This window comes from Chiloscyllium plagiosum, unplaced genomic scaffold (assembly GCF_037043375.1).
Source record: "Chiloscyllium plagiosum isolate Xiang-an unplaced genomic scaffold, Cpla_swu_hap1 HiC_scaffold_2, whole genome shotgun sequence".
In the NCBI taxonomy this organism is placed as follows: domain Eukaryota; kingdom Metazoa; phylum Chordata; class Chondrichthyes; order Orectolobiformes; family Hemiscylliidae; genus Chiloscyllium; species Chiloscyllium plagiosum.
The window spans coordinates 35,338,943-35,360,602 of record NW_028270140.1 but is presented as its reverse complement, the minus strand read 5'-3'; the positions used below and the strand labels follow the sequence as shown (position 1 = coordinate 35,360,602).

Here is a 21,660-nt window from a genome sequence, read left to right as displayed (position 1 = left end):
GAAATTTCCTGGATTATCTCCACAGCCCTATAAAACATCAGCCTTATGTCAATGGGAGGGGAATTATTGAAGAAGATTCTTAGAGATAGGATTTATTCATATTTTGGAAAAACATTTACTTATTGGCAATAGGCAGTATGGCCTTGTGTGGGGAAGGTCATGTCTCACAAACTTGATTTGAATTTTTTTGCGGAAATGACAAAGATGATTGAGGGCAGGGAAGTAGATGTTGTCTTTATGGATTTTAGCAAGGTCAAAGGCTGATACAGAAGGTGAAATCACATGCGATCTGTGGTGAGTTGACAAGATGGATGCAGAACTGGCTTGGTCATAGATAATTGTGATGGAAGTGTGTTTTTCTGACTGGAGATCTGTGACAAATAGTGTACCATAGGAATTAGTGCTAGGACCCCTGTTGTTTGTAATATAAATGATTTGGAGGAGAATGCTGGCTGTCTAATTAGTAAGTTTGCAGATTACACAAAGACTGGGGGAGCTGTGGATAGTGAGTGGAATTGCCAGAGGATATAGCAGGATATAGAGAAGTTTGGGTGGAGATATGGCAGACGGAATTTATTCTGGGCAAATGCGAGGTGATACATTTTTGAAAATCTAATGTGAGAGGGTATTATAGAGTCAATGGCAGAACCCTAAGAAGTATTAATAGACAAACAGAGAGACCTAAGTATGCAGGACCACAGTTCCCTGAAAGTAACAATGCAAGTGGATAAGGGGTCAAGAAGACATATGGTATGGTTTCCTTCATTAGTTGGGGCATAGAGTATAAAAATTGGCAAGTCGTGTTGTAGCTGTACAAGCTTCAGTTAGACTCATGTTTGGAATATTGTCTACAGCTCTGATTGCCATATTACCAGAAGGAAACAGAGAGAGTACAGAAAAGGTTTACCAAGATGATGCCTAGTTTGGACGGTGTCAGCAATGAAGAGAGTTTGGAGAAACTTAGTTTGTTTTCACTTGAATGTTGGAGGTTGAGGTGCTTTTTGATGAAGTTTACAAAACTGAGATGCATGGATAGTCTTTTGTTTTTCCCAGGGTAGAAATGTCTATTTTAAGGGCACGTGAGTTTACGATAAAATGGAGTAAGTTTTTTAAAGGAGATGTAAGAAGCAGGTTTTTTATACACAGTGGGTGCTAGGTGCCAGGAATGTGCTGCCACAGGATCTGGTAAAGGCAGATACAATAGTAAAGTTTAAGAGGTATCTTAAATACATGAACAGGCAGGGAATAGAGGGATACAGGCCATGTAGTGGCAAGAGAATTTAGTTTAGGCATCATGTGTCAGCACAGGCTTGGTGGGCCTATTCTTGTGCTGTATTTCTCTTTGTTCTTTAAGCACCTGCGCAGATGAAGACATGACCATCAATGGTGGAATGATTAAAGTGGGAGATGCACATAAGGCCAGAATTGGAGAACCAGCTCTAACTTGATGGTTTTCTCGGGGGGTGTGGTGGTTCTGTAGGGCCGGGAAAGATTGGGTCAAGCCTGTAGGGGTTTGAAAATAAGGGTGCAAATTTTTACTGTCAATACATTACTGTGCTTGGGAGTCTGTACTGGATCAGCAAGCACAGGGAATAATAATGGAACAGGAGTTTAAGTTACATTGTCATTTTCAAATTGGCATAACCTGAATAAAAATGCCAGTTGGGCAATTTATGGAAATTCTGGTCTCTGTTATTCTCTTCATGATTCCTGGATGGAGGACCCAACCTAGCTATTGATAAACACCAAGGACATTTTGATGAGCATTGCTAGAACAGTTATTGCCTGTATTGACAATAGGTAACTGGAGAAACTACCAATGTATCCTGATGTGGACAATTGAAGTTTATCTCAACCAGAGAAGTTAACGTGGCCAGCTGAGGAGTTTCCACATTACCTCTGCACATGTTGTGACACCATTTTAAATGCTGAGACGATTGTTAGTTCCAGTTTATCTACCACAGTTGTGTTTACTTGAAGTTATTATTCATTTTCAAAACCTACATTTTAATCCACAGAAATTGTGGAAAATTTCAGCAGGTCTGGCAGCATTGATAGAGAGAAATCAGAGTTAATGTTTTGGGTCCAGTGACCCTTTTAGAATATTTTAATTGTTTTATTTTTGCTGTGGTATTTAGAATTTAGTAAGGTTCCAAAGCGACATTAAAGCCTGTATATTTTGAAGAATAAAACAACCCTGAGATTTCTAATGTTCTGAATTAGCTCCATATGAAAAAGTGGTGGTCCAATGTTGTTAATGCCACCCATAACTTTTCTCCCAATTATCAGAATGTGCGCTTTGCAGGCAGATAAGATTTCTATGACTGTTATGTCTTATAATTTTCCTCACCTTCCTCTAAAGGAAAGCGCTGTATTAAACTGAATTATTTGAAAAGTGATGCAAATAAACTTGGCAGAAAGAGCTGGGGCCTGAGTTATGAGCCAAATGCAGAAAAAAAGAAAACTGCACTTATATAGTGATTGTCATGTCTTTGGGACGTTACAAAGAGCTTCACTGAAGCATTACATGAAAGCCGGTCACTGCTGTCATGTAAGAAACACAGTAACCAATTTGTGCATAGCAAGATCCCACAATGGCTTATGATAATAAGTTGATAATCTAATTTGGTGATATTGGTTGAATATGCTCTGCTCTACAGTCTCATTGCAATTTTTGTTTTAGGCCAATGGCCTTTTTTTTTAATCATGAATTTGATTTGTGTGCATTTATTGTTAGCGGTGGGGTTCCATCCAATGCATCTTTTATTTTTCTCTTTAATGCAGTCTATGGCCAGCATCCGCTCTTTTTCCACTTCGGTTTGCCTGATATTTTGTTGGGATTGAATATAGAAATAGAACAAAGTCACCAGCAGACAATTTAACATGATTTTACTCACCTTTTATCGAGTCTCTATTTAATCTTTCATCCACCTTGTCAATTTCCTAAGCTAATAAATATCTCTTAAACTGATGTTTTAACAAAAATGCTGTTGAGCAGAGCTTTGGAGAAACACAGTCATTATTGCCGACCACAGTTTGAGTTTAATTGCTCTTTAATATGCTATCTTTGCAGTATCTGAGCAGAAGGAAATCTACTTTATGCAGATTGACATTTGAAGCAATCAGTGCATGAGCAATGACCTAATTGAGGGAAAGGCAAAACTCTGCTTGAGATTACAAGGGGTAACCTGATGCAGACAAGGGAATTATTTCTAGGGCACAGGTTGAGAGCTTGCAGCACACTGATTTAATGTTTCAGTGACTTTTGGACTATTAGTAACAGACTCAAGATGGTGGGGCTGAGACTAGTTTAATGGAATCTTTTGATGTATGTCGACAGTATTTCATTACTTTCCTGTGGCCACAAAGGATTTCTTTTGCTGTCGCAGGACAGATTTGGTTGACATCTTGTGTTGGTTTAAAGCACTAGCCCACTCCTGTGAACAAGAAACTGCAGCTTCACCTTGACACTGATCCCAATATTGGTGATGGAAGAAACTTGGCAATAGCTCTGTGGCCCAGCACTGTGTGGTGTCTGTGGCTGCTGATGTTCTTGGCAGGTTGCTGGTTTTTCCTGGCGTTGTGTGGCTCCTGCCTCAATGCTACCAATAATAGTGTAATCTTAAAAGCAGAACCTGAGGATACAGTGCTTTTGCTTGTCTTAGCTGACCACTGATGGACTTAAATACAAAGAGAGAACACTGCACTGGACAGCTGTGACAGGGGACTGCAATGGAAATTGGGCTCCAGAGTTGATAGGATGTTTTAAGGTCAGGGCTATTTGCAGCTGAGTGGTCCCCACTTGCCTGCTTTTCTCCCTTCACTTCCTGTCTGTTTTTATTTCTACCCCTTTCTGTGACCCCCTCCAATATCTGTCTCACTACCACCCTTTCTCACTTGGTCTCTTGTTTTTTTTTCTTTCACTCAGGGTCTCACTTTCTCCCTGGTGTCTTCCTTCTAGGTGATGCTGCTTATGGGTTTTCAAGATGCTGTGTAAGGAGCCTTCTACAGTGCATCTTGTAAATGGTATACACTGCTGCTACTGAGTATTGGTGGTGGAGGCAGTGAAGGTTTGTAGAGTGGGTGCTGAAAAACAATAGGCTGCTTTGTCCTGCAGAGTTTTGAATGTTGGAGCTGTATTCGTTAAGGCAAGTGGAGAGGATTCCATCACACCCCTGACTTGTGCCTTACAGAATGTGTGGCCAGACTTTGGGGAGTCCAGAGATGAGTTACTCACTGAGGATTCCTAGCCTCTGACCTTTTCTTGTCGCCGCAGTATTTATATAGCTAGTCAAGTTTGGTTTCTGATCAGCGGTAACCCCTCGGATGTTGCTAGTACAGGATTCAATGATGGTAATGCTATTGAATGTCGAAGGCAGTTGTTCATTCTCTCTTGAACACGATCGTCACCGATCACTTGTGTAGTGTGAAATGTCACTTTCCACTTTTCAGCCCAAACCTGGGCTTATGCCCGAAACACTGATTCTCCTGCTCCTCAGATGCTGCTTGACTTGTTGTGTGCTCTTCCAGCACCACACTCTCAACTCTGGATATTTTCCAGGTCTTGCTGCACTTTGATGTGGACTGCTTCAGAATCTGAGGAGCTGCAAAGGATGCTGAACATTGTGCACTGAACATTGGAGAGCGTCCTCATTTCTGACCTTGTGATGGAGGGAAACTCATTGATGAAGCAGGGAGTACGCTGAGGAATTGCTGCACAGATTTTCTGAAGCTGAGGTGATTGACCTCCAGCACCTGTAACCAATTTCCTATGTGCTATGTATGACTCCAACCAGCAGAGAGTTTATCCCTGATTCTCACTGACACCAGTTTTGCTAGAGCTTATTGATGCCACACTGTTAAATACTGCCTTGATGTCAAGAACAGTCATACTTGCTTCTCCTGTGGAATTCAGCTCTTTTGTCCATGTTTGAATGAAGGCTGTGGTGAGGTCAGAAGCTCAGTGGTTTTGGTGGAAACCAAACTGCATGTCAGTAAGCAGGTTATTGCTGAGCAAGTGTTACTTGATACTGATGATACATTCCATCATTTTAGTAATGGAGTGTGGACTGCTGGGGCAGTAATTGATTAGGTTGGACTTGTCCTGCTTTTCATGGTACAGAATGCGCCTGACATTGTCTATGCTGTCAGGTGGATGCCAGTATTGTTGCTACACTGGAACGCCTTGATCAGGGGAGTTGCAAGCTCTGGAACACAGTACTTGAGTAGAATTGCTGTAATGTTGACAGGGCCCATGCTTTGTTTATGATATTCAGTAAACCAAGATTTGAATGCAGCCTTTTAAACTATTGAGCTGCAAACGTGGTTGCGAGTTGTTTAGTGTTCATTAGTCTGCCCTGAGTTGCTCTTAGTTTTTTTGGACTCATTCAGTTAAGGTTGAGAAGTGGATCCAAGATTCGTATTTCAAACTTCAATAAAGATAATGATGAGGGCATGAAAGCAAAGCTAGCTATAGTGAATTGGCAAATCAGGTTAAGGTATATATCAATAAAGATGTAGGGTCAGATTTTAAAGAGGACATTGACAAATGCACAACAGATTCTTTTGAAAAGAAGGAGAAATTCCAAGGGACAGACCCACTGTCCATCTGTAACTCAAAAGTGTTAAAGATAGTATCAGATTTGAAGATAAAAATGTATTTATGCAAATTATGGCATGTCATAAGATTGGGCAGAAAAGAAGAAAGAAACTGGAAAGAATTGGTGGTGGGGGTGGAAATTTAATGGAGAGAAACATTAGGGTACAAGAGAAAGCTAGCCAGAAATATAAAAACTGGCCCAGAGTATCTCTAAATATTTGAAGGAACAATGTAATAAAGACAGCGTTGGTCATAGAAAATGAATCTGGGGATTGAATAATGGAAAATCAGAAATGGCAGACCAATTGAACATGTTTCAGTTTTCACAATAGAAGATTCAAATAACATCCAGAAATAGCTTTAAATTAGGAAATTGAGGGGCGGAGGAAGGAACTGAAGAAAACTGAAGTACCAGTGAAGTACTACTCAGCAAATTTATGGTCTGAAAAGTTTGAGTTCTGTAAGGCTTCTTCCTAGATTCTGAAATGCCTAGTGTGATAGTTGATGTATCAGTTTCAATTTTCCAAAGTTTCCCAGATTCAGGGAAAAAGTTCCATCAGATTGAAAAATAGGAAATGTAACACTTTTTAATCATAGTGAGAGGGAGACAGAACATAGGAGTCTTTAAGCTAGTTAGCTTAACATCTGCTTTTACTAAAGATCTAGCAAGTCCCTTACAAAGGTTTAAGGCAGTTGAGCAATCACCATTGTTTTGAAGGCAATCGTAATTAATTCATTTATTGAAGGTCTTTGAGTATGTCACAACATATGCTGTAGATAAGAGTTAGGGCTAGTACAACCAATGGATGTACTGTTCTTAGATTTCTAGAACTTATTTGACTGGTTCGCTCACAGGAAGCAAGACATACTGTAAATGGGTCATTTTCTTGTTGGCAAAATAAGAAGTGTGGTGTGCATTTGGATCCCTGCTGGGCTTCTCCATTTAGAATTTATATGAACGTCTTGGATGAAAGGACAAAGTACGGTTACTTAATTTGCTGATGACATAATAATGGGAAAGAAAATTGTGAAGAGGATGTAAGGAAGCTTTATGGGCCGTACAGTGGCAATGGTTAGTATGATTGCCTCAGTGCCAGGGAGCCCGGTTTAATTCCAGTCTTCAGTCACTGTCTAGCAGTGTGGAGTTTGTACATTCTCCCGGTGTCTACTAGGGTTTCCTCCAGGTGTTCTAGTTTCCTCACAGTCTAAAGATATGTAGGTTAGATGGGTTGACCTTACTCAGTTGCTAAATTGAATTGGCTGAAAGCTAGTATCTCTAATACGGAGGTCTACCGCGGTGGAAGAGACAGATGGATCATCCACTTAGTGTGTCTGGCTGAAGATTGTTGGAAATGCATCAGCTGTATCTTTTGCACTGATGCATTGGGCTCTTCCATCAGTGAAGATAGGGATATTTGTGGAGCCTTGTCTTCGAGTGAGTTTAATTGACCCCCACCATTTATGATTGATTGGATTTGGCAGAACTGCAGAGTTTAGATCTGATCTGTTGGTTGTGGAGTTGCTTAGCTCTGTCTGAATACTTGCTGCTTTATGGTGTTTGGCATGCAAGTAATCCTGTTTGGTAGCTTCACCAAGTCGACACCTCATTTTCAGGTTCGCTTAATACTGCTCCTGCATACTTGAATTTATAACTAAGGGTTGACCATTTCAGAGAGGGATGAGGGAAATTTTTGAGAGTAGTGAGTCTTTGGAACTTTGTTGGGTGGACAAGAATATGGAGTTATCAGATCACCGTGATTTTATGGAACAGAGTTAAAAAATCACAACAACAGGTTATAGTTCAACAGGTTTATTTGGAAGTATTAGCTTTTGGAGCACTGCTCCTTCATCAGGTGATTGTGCCAGTGCAGAGCAAGGGTTCAAGTGGTGCTTCAAGGCTGTTGCAGAGGACATTTTAAAAAGTCAGCCATATTGGTACAGGATTTGGAGTCTCATGTACACCAGACAAAGTAAGGAAGGCAGAATTCCTTCCACAGAAGTAGTAATCCAGGTGGGTTTTTGTAATGATAGGGGACAGTTGGTTCTGTTACCAGTGCTGAGACCAGTTTTATTAATTGAATTTAAATTCAACCAGCTACCGTGGTGGATTTGTAGCCATGTTGCCAGAGCATTAGCGAGTACTGGATTACTTGTCAAAGGCCCTTCATTTTATCACTTTCTTCTACTGAGTCAACAGTTCTGCTTTTGTTGCTTGCCTCCTAAAGGAACTGGCCATTGTTGTTATAAAGTTATGGTTTAATTTATTTGATCCATGTCTTTTGAGCTTTGAAGTTTTGGTTTGACTTCTCATGTGCCACTTGCTGCTGCTCAGTGGGATACCTCTATCAGTATTGGACACTATCACAGCTTTAGCTCATACTCCACCTTACTTGATGTTTGCTTCATATGTGTGAATACTCTTGGCCACAGTAAATTAAATGTTGAGTCTGGTTTTGAACTGTATAATTGTCCTAACATTACTGACCCCCACTCTGCACCAAGTGTGAATTACCATTAAAAGAAATTAGTTCTGTTTATGGGCTTGTTTCTGATGGAACAGATTCCCTCGTATAATGCTATTGTGAGTCAGAGAAGGTTTGACAGACTAGTTTCCATCTTTTGCCACTGTCAAAGTATTAAGGGCAAATAATCATTTGAATAGCTTACTTACAACAGCTGTCAGGTTACTCACCCCTGCAAAAACTTAATGCTATCAGTAAGTAGCCCTTGAAACCTGTAATTACTTGTATTTTGCCTTGAAATTATGGAAGGTTAAGCTATTGATTTCAACATTTAGTTTATGGTGACATCATCTTAGGGCTTATACTGTTACTGAGCAAAATAAAATTCAGAATGTCCTTTCTAACAATTTGCTCTTGATGCTTCTGAGTCACGCTTTTCAATCAATTTTCTTGCGTCACAAAACTGTGGAGTTATGTAACTGGAAATTACATGCTGTATATTTAGGGACTGGTCCCTGCTACAAGGTAAATTTCTGTGGCAGGTGGGCATCAAGCAAGATGGAGCCACGTGTTAAGTCAGACACAATGGTTTTGTCATCAAGAATTAAGAGTTGCACCTAATTATATTGAATTTACAGGTCATTCAGGCCAAATAGTCTGATGTTTATGCTCCACATAAACTACTTCCCTAAGCCATCTTACTCCATTAACGTACTCATCAGTTTCCCCTCTCTCTCGTACTTATCCAGCTTCCTGTTAAAGGTGTCCATTGCTCTGCCTTCAAGTGCTCAAAGATTGTTTCAGATTGTCACTTGTTCAAAAATAAATTGCTCTTCCACAGCTCGTGATTTATGTATTGAAACACCTTAACCATTTTACAGGAGGATTTAAAGCAAAATTTGACACCAATCCACATTAGGTTTTATTGGGACAGATGACCCAACCCTTATGGGAAGAAGTAGGTTTAAAGGAGGGTCTTGAAGGACAACCAAGTAGTGAAGGTTAAGGAGGAAACTTCAGTGCTGGCGCACTTTGTTACAATTTCATGCCATGGATCAAGTTTTGTTCTGTATTTTCAGTTTGCAAAGGCAATATATACCAGAGTGAGATTTTTTTTCTATAAATCTTTGCCCGCATTTACAAGAATTGGGATTGATACTTCCTTTGAATCGCTTTGATTTCAGCATGCATTTAGTGATTGGTTCATTATCCAATATCTCAATAGTTTGAGGTCCTAGGTCATTCAAAAGCATCCCTTGACATTATAAGAAGTGGCTGCATCCACTTCATTTACAAGGGATAACTGCATTGAAGATTTTTGTCAGTATTAGTATTATTAAAAGGCAATTGTCACTAATATTATTTCCATCCCATGAGTGTATTGATGCTGGTCAATCCTCTGGACTTTGCAACAGTTTAGTCAGAAATAGTTTAGATATATTTCACAACTTTTTTTCTTCCTTTCTCTGCTTTGTTCATTTGTCTTTTTCCATTGAAACAGAAAAGGTAATTATCCATCTGTATGCATTATAAATTTTCTAAGATGACCTGCTCGGACACTCTGTATTTATTTTGCCCTTCTAATTAGTGCTGTTGGTCAGGGTGGTGGTAGGATGATTGGTAGTAATTAATATGAATTACATTTGGGAGTAAATGAGGATTCCATATGGAAAGGTTTGCTGACATTCAGCATGCAGCTCATTGGTAACTGGAAGTAGACCTTTTGTTTTAGAAACATAGAAAAATAGATATAGCTGTAGGCCATTTCACCGTGAAAGCTGCTTCACAATTCAGTATGATCATGGCTGATCATTCAACATCGTACCTCAGCTTTTACCCCATATCATTTTGGTTCCTTTAGCCCGAAGAAATATATGTCACTTCTTCTCCTTGAAAACATTCAATGTTCTGGTCTCAACCACTGTTTTCACAGGCACCCCTGTGAAAAAACAATTATCCTCCTTTTTCAGTCCCAGTTGGCATACCCTGTATCTTTAAATTGTTGCCCCTGATTTTGGATTCCCCAATCATCAAGAACATCTTTGCTGCATCTACCCTGTCTAGTCCCGATCGAATTTTAAAGGTCTCAGTTTGAGAACCATTACCCACCAACGCCCCCCCCCATCCCCCCCACCCTCCCACTTAATCCAAACCAAACCAGCCATTTTTTTTTATATACATCCATCTTGCCATCCCAGGCACCAGTCTGGTAAACCTTTGTTGCAGCCCCTTCATGCTATACAGTTATAGCAAGACATCCCTGGTCCTTAACTCCAATGCTCTCGTGATGAAGGCCAACATGTCATTTACGATCTTCAATGCCTGCTGCACCTGTACAGAGACACACCGGTCTCACTGTACCTCCCTCTTTCATGATATATCACCATCAGATATTATTTGCCTTCCTGTTTTTGCTGACCAAGTGGTTAACCTCACATGTTTCCACATTATAATTCATCTGCCATGCAGTTGCCCATTCATTTTGTCCAAACCGCAATGAAGCATTTTTATTTGCTACGTCCACCTGGTTTACCCTCCCTCCCAGCTTTTCATTGTCCGCTAACTTTTGAAATATTGCAATTAGTTTCCTCATCCAAATCATTAATATCTATTGTGAATAGCTGGGGTCTAAGCACTGATCCCTGTGGTACCCTTCTGGTCACTGGCTGCCACTCAGAAAATGGCCCATTTATTCCCGGTCCTTGTTTGCTCTCTGGCAATCTGTTCCCTATGTGTCAATACACAACCTCTAATTCCATGCCCATTAACTTTACATGTCAGTTTCTTACGTGAGATCTTATGGAAGGCCTCCTGAATGCCCCAATAAACCATATTCACTAGTTTCCCCCTTATCAGCTCTACTAGTTACATCCTCAAAAAAAAATTCCCATTAATTTGTCAAGTACAATTTCCTTTGTATAAATCCATGCTGACTCTGTCTAATACTGTCACTGTTTTCCAAGTGATCTGCTATTAAATCTTTTATAATAGACTCGAGAACTTTCCCTACTACAATGTCAGACTCCTCAGTCTATTTTAAAGGTCTGTTTTCCTTCTACCCCCTTTTTTAAAGAGTGAAGTTACATTAGCAACTTGCAGTGGTCTCTAGAATCTTGACAGATAATCACAAATGTATGGATTATTTCTTAGGCCAGTCCTTTAAATACTCTGGGATGTAGATTATTAGGCCCGGGAGAATTGTTCGTTTTTAATTCCCTCCGTCTCTCCAATCCTGCCTCATACCTATTTCATGTAGTTCTTCTTTCTTACCTAGACGACGTGTTCCCCAGTATTTTTGGGACAGGATTTGTACTCTTTTGTGAAGACAGAACCTAAATATGTATTTAATTGGTCTGTCATCTCTTTGTTCCTATATTGCTTTCTCGTGTTTCTGATTGTAAGGGACCTACATTTGTCTTCACTAATCTTTCTCTCTTCACATAGCTATAGAAGTTTGCATCAATAGCTATAGAAGTTCGATCAATTTGCATGCTCTGCATAAACTTACTCTCGTGCTTTGTTTTCCTCTTTTTAATCAATATCTTTGTCTTCCTTTGAATTTTGAATAGCTCAGGTCTGCTGCTCATTTTGCATACTGCTTTGATCTAATACCATCCCTAATTTTCCTTGTTTGCCAAAGCTGGGCCACCTTTCCTATTTTATTTTTGTGCCTGACAAGAATGACCGATTGTTCCTCCTAGCGTGTGCTAAATGTTTGCCATTGCTATCCATTGTCAGCCCTTTAAGTAACACCCCCCCCCCCCCCCCTAGTTTATCATAGCTCATGCCTCAGTTTTCACCAATTAGATTCTGGACTCTAGTCTCACAATCAACTTTGTCATTCTCCACCTAGATGAAGAATTCAATTGTATCTCACCTTCCCAAGGGGTCGTGCACAGATAGATTGCCAATTGTTCCTTTCTCATTTGACAATACCCAGTTTGGATGGCCCACCCTCTAATTGTTTCCTCAATATATTGATTCAGAAAACCATCCTGTACACATTCTAGGAATTTCCCCCTCTTCAGTAATCTTACTGATTTTGATTTGTCCCATCTATATTCATTTAATAAACTGAAATTAAGATCCCCTGTGGATTGGCAATCTGATTGATTTGTGAACTATTCGAGATGCAAAAATGTTCAAAGTAGTTTTTCCTTCGAGGGTGATGTGTATTTATTCAAAGCGGTCTTGTGAACACTGCTTATCCCTTGACTAAACAGCTTGTGCAATCAATTGATTTGTTTACATTATATAATAATTTAAAGTATTTTAAGAAACTAATTGAATTTGGGATGTGTCGAATTGTCATCAGCATTCCATGGAGAAGACTCATGGACCAGTCCCAATTCTCAATGAGATGTCAAAGTACATCCTCATGTGCACTCCATACCTGAACCAGATTATATTCCTCTCTTTTCAGTTGAAAGTGATGTTCTTTGAGTCTTGGTATCTACCTTTGTCATTTGAGATGAATTTGGATACCATCTGTGGATGGTAATGCAGTCAGTGACTCCATTACAAGTCAGGTGAAGTGAAGTTTATCACCAAGCAGAAAACAATGGATGTGAAGCTTTGCCTTGCTACTTTGTAACAAGGTGTATTTAAGCTAATAATATGATATTGACTGTAGGACAGGAGGTTTTTTTGTTTAACATAACAAGCAAGTAGAGTTATAGGCCATTGAATTGGCGTGGCATGTTTAGAGTGGTAAGATAAAAGGATCAGGAGAAAAACAAATGGGAGTGGGAAAGATGCATTGCCTTTTCTGTTGTACTAAAGGAGAATCCATAAGTCTCTTAACTAATATAGAGGATATGTAGGCCTTGAGTTCCCTTTTCTTGTCAGCAGGTTTGATGGTGTAGGTGTTGAGGCTGAGACCTTTTGGACTGAGAGAGGTGATCTCTTGAAAGTAGAGAAACTAATATGGCACCTTATGTTAATAGTATGCAGATAAAGAAAAACTGCTGGGATACAGTATCAGTGGGGGGGAGACAGACTGATATAATGTCTGTAAATACGCCAACTATCAAGAAAGGGATTTTTGTATTGTTTTCTACTTCACCACCTGGCTTGAGAACCAATTATCAATGTACTACTTACAAATTATGTTGTCTGTTTTATGGTATTAAATGAAAGAGTTAAAATGCCATTGGCATTTTTTCATTCTTTACAATGCCTGGTTTGGAACCCATCCATTAAAGAAACGAACGGTCTTTAATCCATTTATAAGCTTTCTTTTAAATTCTGGCACATTTTTACAACAACCATGATAATTTGTGGTGCAAACTGACCATGGAAAGGAAAGGGCACAGAAGTTGGCTGCATTATTTAGCCACATTGACCTTTTCTTCCAAGTCCAATGAACTCTGAAATTCCAAACAAGACTGGTAATGGCAGTGACTCTCAGCCAACCTGAGTTCAGGAAAACGGACTGTGTTTAAGTTATTTAGTGTTCCAGAAAGATTTTAATTCTGCAGACTGTGTTTTACAACTGTTAGCATTTTACAATGTGGCAATTATTATTTACGGCTATGTATTGCAGACCAGTTGCCTGTCTTCTAGCTATAGAAAATGAGATTACAATTCAAAAGAATCCTGTTTTGACTCTTATCCATTTCTTTTTATTTATTCATGGGAGTTTTGTGTCACTATTTATTTCAGCATTTACTGCGCATCCCCTTGAAAAGGTGGTAGTGAGCCACAACCTTGTGTCATATTAGTCCATGGAGGTTATATTTGTTAGCTGAAAATGTGTTGCTGGAAAAGCGCAGCAGGTCAGGCAGCATCCAGGGAACAGGAGAATCGATGTTTCGGGCATAGGCCCTTCTTCGGCCTATGCCCGAAACGTCGATTCTCCTGTTCTCTGGATGCTGCCTGACCTGCTGCACTTTTCCAGCAACACATTTTCAGCTCTGATCTCCAGCATCTGCAGACCTCACTTTCTCCTCAAAGATTATATTTGTTAGTAGTTTTGATAGAACTGAGTGGCTTGAGGTCATTTCAGAAGTTGGTTATTCATCAACGGCATTGTTGTAAGTCTCAAGTCCCATTTAAACCAGGTTGGGTAAGGATGGCAGATTCCTTTCCCAAAAGGACATCAGTGAATCCAATAGGTTTCTACGATGGTCTGGAACCTCATGGTAACTATTGCCAATACTCACTTTGTAATTACAGAATTATTTAACTAATTGGTATTAAGTTCTCCAACTACCACATGAAATTTGAACATGTCTCCAGATTACTAGTCTGAATCTCTCAATTGCTGGTCTATGAACATAATCGTCATGCTATTATACTATGGCAATTTGAAGAAAAGTGGTCTCACCACTGGGTATGATATCCAAATGTTTTGTGTGCTTGGAATTCTTGAGCCACATTCTCAGAGAATGTCGACAGCATGCAAAAACAAACATTACCCCTCCCCTATTTTGTTGCCCTCTGAGCTGGCTTTGGGAAGGTCTGGATGAAAGGGTTTGTCTTTGGAAGGACTTTAATGTATCTTTTCAAGAATATGCAATGACTCAGTCTAACTTCAACATGGGATTTGTTCATACCAACAACACTTGTTAATGGTCGCCCATTTTTGTGTATTAATGGAGCATTGCTAAGGACTTGCTTTGATGGACAGGGAATAATCCAATGTGATGACTTTTCTGCATATATAGAGAAACACTGTATCTCCTTTTTTGAGTGTGTTACTGTGCATTATGTTCCACTAACTTGGCAATTTGCCTTTAGTCACAGGCAAGGGCTTGGAGTGAATGATCATCCCGTTTAGCTCATGTTTGAGCTGTCTTTGTTTCCACTTTACTGTAACACGAGTTATGCCACCCATGGGAAAGTCTTAATTGATACTTTTATTTCTTTTGTGGTGTATATTTATGCCACAATATGAATTCTGGGTTTGAGATAGACTGGCTGAGGAGAAGATAAGTTAAAGACTGTCTTGAGGCTTGTATTTCAAGATAACTATTTATTACACCTGCATACTAAATACAGTTGTATGTGATAATCTTATACCAGGATTGAGTTAGATTAACAATTACCTAATGTAACTATCTTCAACTATTCATATCCATGTGCTCTCTGTCTCTTTCCGAATATATTCAATCCTAGCGTGATATTTCCAGTTTTCTTTCCAGACTATTCTAATCCGGCAAGCTGAGTAGCTGATAGGATGTCAAATTAGACTTTACTTACAAAGTAAATGAAGATAAAATTTAACTCTGGACTTTTCATTTTTCTCTGGTTTGAATGTGGTGGGGGAGGGATCTCAAAATTATGGTTTACCCAGGGCACCAACCAACCCTGGGGAACTGTCTTTAGTTCTAACACCGCCCACACTGTGATATTTATATCCCATGATGTTTGGCTCTGCAGCATCACAACAAGGCCGCTCCAGGATGCTCTTGCCCACAAATCGTGTTATTGTTCTTGATGCCCATACATTCAACTGCTTTGATTCTACATTCTGGAATTCTGTCCCTTGAACTTATCATCTTCCCTCTCCTTTTAAATTCCACCTCTTTGGCACTGATGTTTTGGCTATCTGTCCTAATCGTCACCTTTCATTCCTCGAAGTATAAAATGCTTTGCTGAAGTCCTCAGGGATGTGTTACCATATTAAAAGCTATTATCAGCTATTTGCATGTTACTGATCTACCTTTTGGAAGAGCTGGAAATAGATGTAGCATAGCAGATCAGCTCAGGTTTTATTAAATGGTGAATTAGGCTCAAAGGGCTGCTGACCACCCCTGATCCTATTCCTTATTTTGTTTGTAAAAAAAAATATAATTTTAAATGTAAAGCAAGTCATAACTGGACTAAGATGCAAGCTATTGAGTTCAAACATATACAAGAAACCTTCACAATGACTCAGTTGGTTTTGACCATTAACTGGAGATTAAAATATGTCATGGTGTTATTTTTGAAAAAGGCAAGTGTCCTGACCAGTATTTAACTCAAGCAATACCTAAGTTAGGGAAAGATTTTCTCACTAGTGGCAAGCACCATCAGATTGTCACTCGTTCCTACTTTTCACATTAAGAAAATATTCTGCGTTTCTGAAAGGAGTCTCTGATTAAACTTACTTCAGAAATGCAGAGTGTACTTTATATCTGATAGGTCTCTCATAATCCACAGTGGTCTGATAAAGGCCTGAGAGAGATTTGGTCTTTTTAACAGCAAAGAATAGCTGTTCAGCACAGAGTGTAAAGTCTTGAGTTAGGTAACATTCTGTATGATCAGTTAACTAATTGATTGACTTATGTTGGGTCTGTTTTGGGGGGATACTATTTGGCCTTAGATTTGGAATTCAAGATTGAACAACTTCAATTCTTGCTTTGTGGCTGTTTGGTGACTCTCGTGTAAATGTATTGCAATTATTGGTTGAAGATAAGATCAGGCTGAGGACTGCTTATCATGCCCTGCACATTTGAATGGTTTGCCAATACTTAGTTCTAGGCTTGTGCACAATGGTCTTGTGGTCTTCAGTCACCACAGATTAGTGGCAAGTGGTGAATGCATTTCGGAGAGGAAAACAAGAGTGAAAGAAATGGCGACAAAAGAAGTTGTTGAATAGGGATGGGGGCAGAGGCAAGGCCGCTGCTGGTGATAATACAAAAAAAACTTTCTTCATAACTGATTTCAGTAGCAGTAGCTTGAGATCAGTAGCAGGGTGGTAAGGCCATTGTTTATTACCCATTCCCAACCGGCCTTTGAAAGTGCAATTGAACCACCATCTTTCAACTGCTGTAGTCTGATACACATTTTACTTCCTGTAAGGTTTATTATCTAATGCAATAATCCTTATGTTAAATTGTGAAACATATGAAACTAGGAGCAGTTCATGTGATCAACTAGGAGAAAGTTGATGAAGGGCTCATGGCCGAAACATCAATTCTCCTGCTCCTCTGATGCTGCCTGACCTGCTGTGTTTTTCCAGCACCACACTCTCTACTCTGATCTCCAGCAACTGCAGTTCCCATTTTCTCGCAGTTAATATGATATTGAAGAATCCAGCAGATGTTTACTATACCTGATTATTTTATACAGTTGCTACATTCCAAGGCTCCTATCAGCCTGGACTGGCATTAGGCTATTCGGTTGCAAAGAGCAAAGACTGTACAACTCTACATTGATGGGCAAGGTTTGCAGATGACTCACTATTGTATGCCAAAAGGCAGATAAAGAAAAAACATTATCACGTGCCTTGGGACAAGCTGCTTGGCTTATGTATGTTGAGCTTTCCCATTTTAGGTAGTGAGGAAAAATTACTGCAAATCAGATTTTAAAAATTGGGCAGGAACAGAAGCGATTTGAATGTGGACACTGATTTTGATGTTTATTAGCCAATAGAAACTCCACTGGAACAGCTTGAAGATCAAAGTTCAAAGGTAATTGGGAAGTTTTTGATGCAGCGAATTGATTTCCACAATTACTAAAGCTTAATAATTAAACAACAAGGGCAGGAACCTGTCAAACAAGAGAGAGTGTATTTTAGTCCTGAACGTTTTGAAGGTGATAAAGCTGACTGTACAAAAGGTACGACATTTTTTTTTCCAAGTGAAGAAAAGTAAGTGACTGACTACAACCCATTTGAAGTATTTCCACTGACAATTACCTTGAACTGAGTGCAAAAAATTATTAGTGTTGAATGATTTTAAAAACTGTCTTCTTTCCCAAGTGCCCTTCATACCTTTGATGTTCACCTTCACATCAGTAACTGCAGTTTACACTTGTGTATCAGTTCTAATGATTCTATGACTGTAGGTGGTAGATGTACAGAAGTGGTGACAATCAAATGAAGATTTGAAGGCAGCATTGGAGCTGGGGAGAGTTGCAGCATGAATAAAGAAGTAAGGGGCGGGGGATGTTGATGGGATGTGTCACTAAGGGAGCTGACGCTGATCTGATTTAATTGGAGTGCAAGTTGCATGGAGGGCTGGGCTGGGCAGGGACTACAGAGAGGGGCCTGGCAATTTGGAGAGAGTCATCAAAAGCCTATTTAAAAAGCATGTGCTAAACCTTGTTACTAGCAGCCAATGTCGTTTGAGCAAGATCAGGGTGACAGATAAAACCGGAATTTTGTATGGCTGAGCTTTAACAGGCATTCAGGACATTGGGGAAAGAAAGCTGCGATTATGCAGCACCTTTTAGAATCTTGGGGTGTTCCAACAATTTTAGCAGCCAATGAAGCACTTGTGCAGTGTAAAGTTTGTTGTCCCTCTTTGATTTTAAACTTCCTTCTGGCTGTCTCCTTTGTGATGGCGCTATTGTCTGATTTGAAATATCTTGTAGTGTAAGAAACGTGGCAGTTAATTAGCACATAGTAAACTCCCTCAGGTAAAAATGTGGTAATGCAGATAATGTGTTTTCATAATGTTCATAGAGTGATAAATATTGGCCAGGACACTTGGGAGGTAGGAAAGGAGGAGAGTGGAGAGATTTGGGGGCAGTATTCTAAGCTTTGGGTCCAGATGATGTGATGAAAATTGTGGATAGGTAGAGGCCATTGGGAAAGTGCGGAGATCTCCCAGTAGTACTGGTCAGAAGTAGATTCCAGAAATAGGGGAAAAAATTGGCATGGAAGTATTTGAATGTAAAGATGAGAATTTTAAAAATTGAGGCAATGCCAGGTTGGGAGGCTGTTTAGCCCAGTGAGCATAGAGGACAGAGCATGGATAAACTATGTGAAACGTTATCGGTTCATGATGCTTTCTAATAGAGTAGGAATTCATCACTTGGGCCACCCAGACACATGTAATTCTCAATATGATGCCAGTTGTCTGAGGAATTTAATTTACAGCATGGTCAAATTTAGATTTTAATTATCGTTGAATTAGATTACTTAAGTAGTAGAGCCTTGGAAACCTACTTTGTGAAAATAAGCCTGTGCAATTGCACAGTGCAATTAGGTAGCCTTCAATGTCAGGTAGCATATTGCTACATCCGTTGGCACAATGTATGACAGAGCTGGGGAAGAGAGGCTATAGATTTTTCCACCCTGTCCCAATCCCCAAATTACTGAGCTGCCAATTTGAAAACTGAAGTTATGCAAATGTCATTCCAAGGACACATGTATCTGTGCACAGAGTGAGGGAGAATGTGGAAGGACACCATTGATAGTTTACTCTTGCACAAATCAAGAAAGGAAAGAGCGAATTGGAATTTATTGAATGCCTTTTGCAAACCTGGGACATCCCAAAGCTATTCTCAGCCAATGATGTACTTCTGAAGTGCATTCACTTGTCACGATGTGGAAAATGATGCATATATACATAAGCATGGAATAAGGCACTGGGACAGAGCTAAATGTTGGCCAGCGCACTCTTGTTTTGGGGGGGCAGTATGACCCTCCCCATTCTTTGTCGAAATTTATGCCCTGGGATCATCTTGCATTTACTTCAGAGAGCAGTCATCTCATCTGACATAAATTATGTGACTGGGCAAGGAATTTGTTTGCATTCACTAAATCCTTTTTAAATGCAGCAAATAATTTTTTATAGTGGAACCCTGCGATTCCAAAATTACGGAAGAATGGTTTGCTTATTCTTTTCATTGTCATCTGTGTCAGTGAGATGACAAAAAACAAAACCTACAAGCTCAGAGAATGAGAATTTCTAATGCTTTTGGTGCGAGGTTTTTGAGCTATTCAGTTTGGTTATTTTCAAACAGTTGGTGGCCTCTGTATGTTCTGTTGCTTCAAGCTACTTTTCTCTTAATTGTTTCAGGTCCCGGTGGAACAGAAGAGACTGTGCCTTTTGGGAAACTTGCCTAAAAGCAGACCGCACAACTTTAAACTGAAGGAGTTATTGAGCAGTGACTATCAAACCAGAAGGCAAGTATTGCACAAAGAAAACAACAATAACTTGGAACGTTAGCACTTTTAATCCCCACACCAGCAACTCTATAATCCAATACTGGGAGGTATTCGTCATTATGATCGGATCCTGGATGAGACATCTCAATTTGTCGCAGTTCCAGGCAGGATACCAGTAAAACCCCCTAAGGTGTTTCACAGGAGAATGATCAAACAAACTTTGACCCCAAGCCCTATCAGGTGATATTTAGACAGGTGACCAAAAACATGCTCCTTGAAACTTACCACTTTGAGCATCTTTATCGGAGGAGGGAATGATCTGGGGAGGGAATTCCAGAGCTTAGGGCTTTGGTAACTGAAAATACAGCTGGCAATGATGGAGCAATGAAAACACTAATGCTGGCTTCTAAATCTGGAAAGGGTGAAGGGCACTGAGCCTCAGAAAATGTAACAATTGAGCTGGTCAGGGTCGAGGTAATACACCAATCATGTTACAAATTTGGATAATGGAGTATTGCAACATTGTGATTTTCTTTTGGGGTGGCGTAGCCAGGAAAGCTATTAGTAGCTGGCTCAGCAGTAATCCTATCCTTGCCATGGCTTGTACAATAGATGTTGTTTCTTGTTGCAAAGTCAGGCCTCTGGGAATTGACCTACACACTGCCTTTTTATCTGTTGGTACAATAATGTAATCTGTGTCAGTAACAATAATATCACCTCTGACCTCAACTGGATATCTGACTTTTCCAAACGTTTCTCTCCTTCAATCACTTTCTCTTCGAATATCTGATGGGCAAGGCGTGATGTATGTCAATGAACAGCTTTCGTTTTCATAGAACAGAAGTTATGATCAAGTTGAGGCAATTCAACCAGTCTAACTAAGTACAGTAAGAATGCTATCTTGACTTAACATAACTCTCTTGCATTTTTTGCCTAGACTGTCTGTTTTGCAGATTTCTTTGCTTGATAAACCTTATCTCAGTGCCTGTGTGTTTTATATCTCAATGTTAGTAGTCAGAAAGGGAAGGCCCGCCAGATGTCTAGCTGAGCCCCACACCAGTAACTCTACAATACAGTGGTGGGTGGCATTCATTGTTATGATCAATCCCGGATGAGAGAGCCCAATTTGTTGCAGTTCCTAGCAGGATACCGCAGAATCACTAGGTTCCCAAATGAGGAGGAATGAACTGACTCTCCTTAGTTATTCACTTGCCCTCTCGCTTGGTCGCCTGCAAGGTTAAGTTAATAGTGTCCCTTCCCTTGTAAATTTCTTTCTCCCAGACTGAGTTACATTTTGTTGGAACAGGAACTAATTCTTGACTTAATAAAAAGGTAAGTTTATTAGTTCCTAAACAAGTGAAGCAGTAATAATAGAACACAAGTAAACACAGATTAAGAATAAGAATGAGTATAAAAAAGTTTGTTTAAAAAAGAAATGGATCCGTTTGAGTTGTTTGTGATGTGTAGGTGGAAGAATGTTTGGTCGTTACTGGTAGTGTTGATTTTAATAGTTGAATGGTCGACTTTAAAATTCTTAGCTTTACAGGCTTTTTAAAATTCTTTTGTCCTGGTTCCTTTCAGCACAGGCTAGCTGGCAGTACGGAGTGAAAGACTGACTCTTGCCCTCCTTTCCCTGTAGTGCAAGGGTGTTTAATGGTTAGACTTAGAATTAGTTTTATTTTTGCAAGGTTTGTGTGTTAGTTTTATTGTCACACGTACTCAAATGAGTACAATGAAAAGTGTACAAGTCACTGCTTATGGTGCCAACTTAGGCA

The 21,660-nt window shown here is 39.7% G+C and overlaps 1 protein-coding gene across 2 annotated transcripts in view; it reads left to right on the top strand.

Moving 5' to 3' along the window:
• The window catches only part of lpar1 (lysophosphatidic acid receptor 1), a 103,378-nt gene that overhangs the window by 12,675 nt on the left and 69,043 nt on the right, over positions 1-21,660 (top strand). For both annotated transcript variants that reach the window (XM_043716156.2, XM_043716147.2), the window contains exon 2: positions 19,797-19,903. The gene's annotated coding sequence lies outside the window, so the exon portion shown is untranslated. The remainder of the gene's footprint in view (positions 1-19,796; positions 19,904-21,660) is intronic.